We start from the raw sequence: 7174 nt of genomic DNA, 5'->3' as shown, positions 1-7174 counted from the left end.
TCACATGGACGTGTGAATCAAGTAACGGACTAAGGGATCGAGTACACATTCTTGTGCACTGATTAAGTCCACCACAAAAGATCGATAAGACTATTCATCATGATTTACTTAAGTTCAGTAAATATGGTTACACTCACAAGTTTTAGTATAATTCTGAAACATTGGAAAAGTTTCAATATAAGGCAGAACGAATACGAATAGTCAAATTAGGCAAAAAGATAAAAGTTTCTCAAATCTGAAAATATGGGAGAGTACTTTAGTATCATGCTTTGTGATCATCTTAATGATTAAGAAACCATAACATAATTAGTTCTCTAAGGAAATCTTAGTGTGTTCTTATGACCAAGAAGAGGAACTTCAATTGTTGAATGGTTAAATCAAGAAGGTGAGTCATACTTCGTTCCAAAACAATTCTTAGAGTTATACTCTAAGATTGTAACTTGAGTGACATGTCTTGAAGAAGGTTTAAAACACTTGTCAAATGTAAGAGTCAAAGTTTTCTACTCTTGTTCATTTGAAATTGGTAAGTTGTGATGTTTTGGATAAAATAAAGACCAACTAAGGCTAATTGTGTGAAGTGTTTGTCTTGATTAGAATCCTCACTATCTCTTGAATATCTGACAAGGAAGTCTTATATGTCAAGAGGACAGTGGGAGTGTTTAAGGTCTTGAAAGTCTTAAGAACTAATCAAGAATAAAACCTAAAGTTCCTCACTAGCACACGACTTGAGGTTTATAACCTATCGTGTTGACATATTTTGTGCCCATTCGAGTTAAAGTTGGCTTTGCATATGAGTTCTTAGAGTTCTCAATTGGTTGCACAAAAACATGGAAGCAATGGCTGCCCTTGAGCTGCCAGATGGTGTCACACCCCAAAACCAAGAACGGCATAAACGTTCTGGGGCGGAGGACGTCATGTACAGTATCACAACAATGAAAAGTGGTAAACAAGAAACAGTATCATCCATTGCATTAATAATATAATTATTATACAAGTGTGTTCTGTTAAATTTTGATAAACACTAAAGCATAAATCAAAATGGAAGATGAGTCTTCAACGAGCTCCATCTTCTCTAACCTTGCATCGGTACCTGTCTATGTTTGACCTGAGGATACAAGTTATTTTGAAAGAGAGTATCAGCTTTGAAGCTGGTGAGATCATAATTATTTTAGTGTCTTAATTTGTATGTATTGAAAATGTATGTGAATCATAAATATTGAAAATGTATGTAAAACAACTGTAAATGTTTGAAAAACTATACAAAATTCCTATGATTCCTACTATTATAACAGGGAGTCTTCTACCAAGACTTAACTGATTTATATGTAGCCTTCTACCAAGGCATCTAGTGTCTGTGTGTGTCTCTTGTAAGAGTGTGTATTTTCACAAGTCTGACTATCATTAACCAAAAAGATAGTTTCTACATTACTGTGCGTCGTGTGAATGTTCACGAAGCGAATGTAATGGGAAAATGAAATAATACTATGGTGTAGTGTCGAACTACAACCGTACCAATTACCTAAAGTCTATGGTAATTCTTCTAAGTACTATAGCATTTGTTATAAATAACTACATCAGTACTCAACTGCCTTATTTGAGGGATAAGGTATGATGTGATGGCTAGATCCCAGGCTATACGCTCCCCTGTCAAAGGGATTTTGGGACCTACCCACGACCCCTACATGTATGCAAGCCGTGAGCATCCACATTACTATGATCATGTATACCCGATATAACTATCACAATTGCGTTGTGATTCATCGGTATAGTTAGATCCTGAACTGGTTCCATGCTATAGCACCTAGTGACGTCTGTTCTACGTATATGTAAGCGTACTCATGTAAGTGTGATCATGTAAACATATCTATGTAATAGTATAGTAATGTACTGTAATGTTCTAGCTCTAATGTATGCTCTCTCTATCTAGCAAGCATAGTAATGTACTGTAATGTTCTAGAAAGTATTGAATCATGAATGACTTGACTCATTGTATGATATCGTGTTATAGTAATAGTTCTAGTATCTTCCTAAACTACCCATGTGGTAGCTTACTAGTAATTTAACTGGTACGTATGAACATGGATGTATACCCTTCCTACCCAAGGGCATTGGCTGAACTGGAAGGACCTTTATGACTATATATGTACACATGATATATAACTAATATTTAAACGACCTTTGGACGGGTACCCGATATCCCACCAGACCACATCCAAATCGAGGAAAAGGAAACAGGGTGGATAGCCTTCCTAAGTCTTTTAAACATTTCTGATATAACTATACATATAGAGGCATGAAATTTATAATATAAAAGCATAAAATAAGTTTTGTAAAACCTTTGAACATAATTTTTATCTAAGAAAAGATCGACTTGATGTCAATCTATAAAACGGTTCGAAGGCATGGGTTTGATAAAACAGTTTAGTATAAAGAAGCATTTGTTTGAAACACAATTGTAAATAAGTTTGAATTGAAACATATAGAATAAAAGGTGCAATGTAATAAGGAGTTTTAAACACATAAAGTGTTTATGAAAAACATTTGAAGGAAACTGTTTGGTAAAACGGCTAATGAGTAACCAATCATTTGAATGCTGCTTATTAATCACAAGTGATTGATATAATAACTAGCATGATTCTACTTGTATCCCCCCCCCCATAAAACAATTAAAAACAGTTAAAACATTGATTGAGGGGTATGAACTCACCTGTTGTGGGTGATTCGGATGAACTGATGAGGCAGGACTGCTAGGTGTTAAGTGAAGACTTTAGACACACACAATGGTCCTAATTACATATGATGACATATTTATATAAACAATTAGTGATTATAACACTAATTAAACATGTATAAATATCCTAATGCAAGGAAAACACTTTGGACAAGTGCTAGGAGGCTAATGGGTTGCAACAAAGGAGTGCAAGACCTCTTATGGGAGTTTATGGTCAAAAGACCATATGTGTTGGAGTTTACGGCCCAGGGGAGTAAACTCTGTCCGTAAACTCTCTTTAGGGTCACTAAATGAAACCTAACATTATTACCACGTAAGTGGTGAAGTGCTTCAAGGCTTAAACAAGTGTTTGGGTGGGTTTAAGGCCTTAAAATGGCCTTGCTTGATGTTCACGACCCTAGGACCACTCCCCCATGAGTTTACAGTCGTAAACTCATGGTAAGGAGTACCATTTGATGTTTTGAGGTTTGTAACACTTCAAGGATATGATCTATGTTGGGTTCTAGGCATAAGGAAGGAGTTAGGGTGTCATTTGTCCCATTTATAGGGGTTTACGGCCCAAGAACTTGTCTTGGCCGTAAACTCCTTTATCCTTGTGATTCCGTATGTTTTCTAGGCTATAAGCACGTTTGGGTACATGTCTAAATTAGTCTCTTGGCTTAAGGAAGGTTTTTAAAGCATTTTGACACTTAAAAATGGAGTTCACGGCCCAAGAACTTCCTTGGCCGTGAACTCACTTCTAGCCTTGATTCTTAATTGTTTTGTGGTCTAAAACATGTAATGGTGGCTTCTAGGTTCATTCCCAAGGCTTTGAGGGACATTGGTCACACTTTTGGCCCTTAAAAAGGAGTTTACTCTCCAAGTGTTCTTGGGCGGTAAACTCCCGAATCTTGGGGTTTTGATCCGATTTTGATGCTATAAAACACAATCTAAGCTATATAATACAACTACATAGAAGTACTCACGATTTGGGATAAAAACCCAAAGATCCGAGAGAGAGAATTTGGCTTTTCTCTAGTTGGAAATGTAACTAATGAATGAACATGGTTCAGATTTCTATATATAGTCCTGGGATTTTTGGCAGAAAATATTTTTATTCCCGGAATGAACTCTAATATCCTAGAGTATTGGAATAACAGTGTTGCAGAAAACCCTAGTGCACCCACTCTCCTGATATCTCCTTAAGTGTATATCCTGAAAAACTGTCAAACTTATACCCAAAGTATGGAATTTCACTGTAAAAGTTCTAACTTCTATTGGCTTGATATGGTTTGTTTAGAATGGAAATTTCGGGTTGTCACAGATGGCAAGAAATTAAGATTGAGTTCATTCCATATGAGTTTGGATTTGTCATTATCCTTGTCTTGTGACTATGGTTTTGACAATTCACATGGATAAGAACACATACACCATTAAATCTAAGGGTCATAAGGTTTCTCTCCGATTCCTGAAAATGATGGTGAGGAAACACTTCCACCAAGTAGATTTGAAGTAAATAGCAATTGTGATATTTGCATTCTCAAAAGTCGTTAGTGGAGCTGTGTGGTTAACCGGCACACTAACATGGACTTGTGAGAAGTGGCAAAAAGGTCTAAACAATTGAGACTATGATTACGGCATCTCTTTTCATAGTTCTAAAATTTTTTAGACACACCTGTGAGCTATCTAAAAGAGCTGTATGATTTTGATAAAGTTTTATCAAAACAATCTACTATCAGAAATCTGAACTTTGGTAAGAAAGTCAGCTAATTTCTGAGTACATGTCAAAGCAAGTGGGAGCATAAGTGTTATGCTAATAATCATCATGTTAGTGGGAGCATGATAATTATGTAAAAGGTTGCAAGTTAGAAATGTTAATTATAGAAAACAAAAGTTTGAACTGGGAAAGAGTTGTTTTGCTATAATTAAGGGAGAGGAAATTATACTTCATCTCAAATTTAAAAGCTTAGATTGAGGTTTTAATTGTATTTAGCAAGGGTATATATATGAATTTCATGTTGGAATGGCTCAACATAAGGAAATTCTGTATATGGGTCCATTATTTGCGTTCTAAAATTCGATTATGATTATGGCATCCCTTTTCATAATCTGAATTATAAGAACTTGGCAAATAGAAATGGAAATGTTATAGCAAAATACTGGTTTAGTCTTTATGTGAGACATCATGAATTGTGTCCCATATGCTTCGGATATAGGATCGATTACATGTGCTATATTCATCCTTTCTAAAAAAATTTCCAAATGCCTGGGGCATTAAGAAGGGAAAAGGTCTAAAATTGGATATGAATAAAAGGATTAAATAATTATCGAGGATAATCTAAGGTTTACCAAAGATTGGTTGCTCAAGGACAGTTGGAAGTATAGTGATAATTCTGGAAGGACCATATTGACATAATATGTAAGAGGCAACTCTTGTTCAGAAGTGATAGTCAAAATGGAATATGGAAATGTTTCAAAGTTAGAAATTATTCAATCTGTGTAAGATTAGGAAACTTAATGCAAGAAGGATGTTTCCAAGGAGTTGATCTCCTTTGTAATGCTCTGTAATGTTTGTTGTCAAGTCTTTCTGACTTAGTGCATAATCATTACAAGAGGATCAATGCATATAAGTTTAGAATCTAACAGATTTCAGTAAATGGCATGAATTAGGAATTCTTGCATTTGCAGTAAGGCTTTGGGACTATGAAAAGTGGATCATTGGAGTTATGTTCAATTGATCTATTTCACAAAGTAAAGATCATAGACAAACATAGTATGCATACTTGGTGTATGGCATGACTAGTGTTTCGAAAACATAGTGTACATGCTTGGAGCATGGGACAACTATTGTTTTAAATTCAAGAATAAAGTTGATAGCTGAAACAGTATACAACGAATAATGTGTAATCATATGGTGATAAATAAAAGGTGTTTCATTTATGTTCATAGGTTTTGATACCATATTGGATTCAATTATTATTGTGTTTCACTTTGCATGTTTTAACTTCCGGAATAACTAGGTCATTATTTTGGATGACTAAGTTATTCATGTTGAGTTTTGAGCAATCTAACACTCCTAAGTGTACATGCAACCCTAAATACCTTGGATCTATGTTTTCTCTATTATACATGCAAGTATCAACTTTCCAAGGTATTGTTCTATTCTAGCATACAAAACTTTGAATAACAGAAGTTAGAATAACATACCTTTAGTTGATGCTTGTCTTCATGAAGCTTGAGTGCCTAGTGCCCCAAGTGTGACACCTCAAATGGTTCACACAACACCATAAGCACTTGGAATAACTTAGAGGGAAATTAGAACACTTCAAAAATCGGCTTCCCCTCCATGCATATCATAGTCCCCCGATTTTCCCAAGAAAGAGATCACTATATAGTGTGTTACAATTTTGGTAAACCCTAATTGTCATGGCTATCCATTTCCATGAATCCATGGGTTCAAATACACCATGGAGCATCCAATGGGTTTTAGCCCAACTTGATAATCCATGGAGCATTAGCCCACTATATAAGTATGCATGATTTACACAATCAACCCATATATTTAATTAGTCTTCTTTTGATCACATAATTAATTCTAAATTAATTATTGATCAATACTAATTAAATAATCTTATTAATATATTAGAACTTATAATATATTAATAAACCTTAAGTGTTATTTCTCTCATTTTAGTCTTTCCAAGTGCATGATGCCATGCAACCCAAATGGACCATGTCGGGTCGGGTCAAGTCTTACCAAGTATAGTTATGGACTTAGACATTAATCCAATAGTCTCCCACTTGGATAAGTCTAAAACTATTATTGCAAGTATGACTTCAGAACCTGACTGGCAATCGTAGCTCTCAAAAGCTTATGTCGATCTCTGACCTTGTCGATGAACTTTGACCTCTGTTGATGACTTGTCCATTAGATAAGTGATCATATATTCCTCCATTCTAGATATCATGTGGACTGAGACATGGATTATAATTATTCTCTCTGTCCATTTGTTGTTTCCCGATTTCTAATTTATGACGACTGACTAATTGAACAAATCAAATCAGTCCAGGCCTGGCCGAGCACTTACTTTTGTCATCACTAAATCATCGAGGTGCCCACAGATATCGCTTTTATCCCGAAGATAAATGGAATGGATAAACTTCGACTCATATGCTTGTACTAACTACTTGTTGAATCATACACAAAGGCACATTTTATAACATCAATTTACCAATGCGTTTTCGTGCAATCAATGTATAACCAACTCATAGTCAACAACTGATATCTCTAGGTTTGAAGAATATAAGATATTATCGTCACATGATTCACTCGTGATAAAATCCATGAAGTGAATCCAAATGAGCGTGGTTTGAATCCAATACTCAGCCCTTATGAGTACTCATGAACATTGTAGCAACCATTGCATTGTCTAAAGCACTTTAGACAAATCATACAAGCGAAAT

The sequence above is a fragment of the Lactuca sativa genome, chromosome 8 (assembly GCF_002870075.4).
Source record: "Lactuca sativa cultivar Salinas chromosome 8, Lsat_Salinas_v11, whole genome shotgun sequence".
Classification (NCBI taxonomy): domain Eukaryota; kingdom Viridiplantae; phylum Streptophyta; class Magnoliopsida; order Asterales; family Asteraceae; genus Lactuca; species Lactuca sativa.
This window is presented reverse-complemented; position numbering follows the sequence as displayed.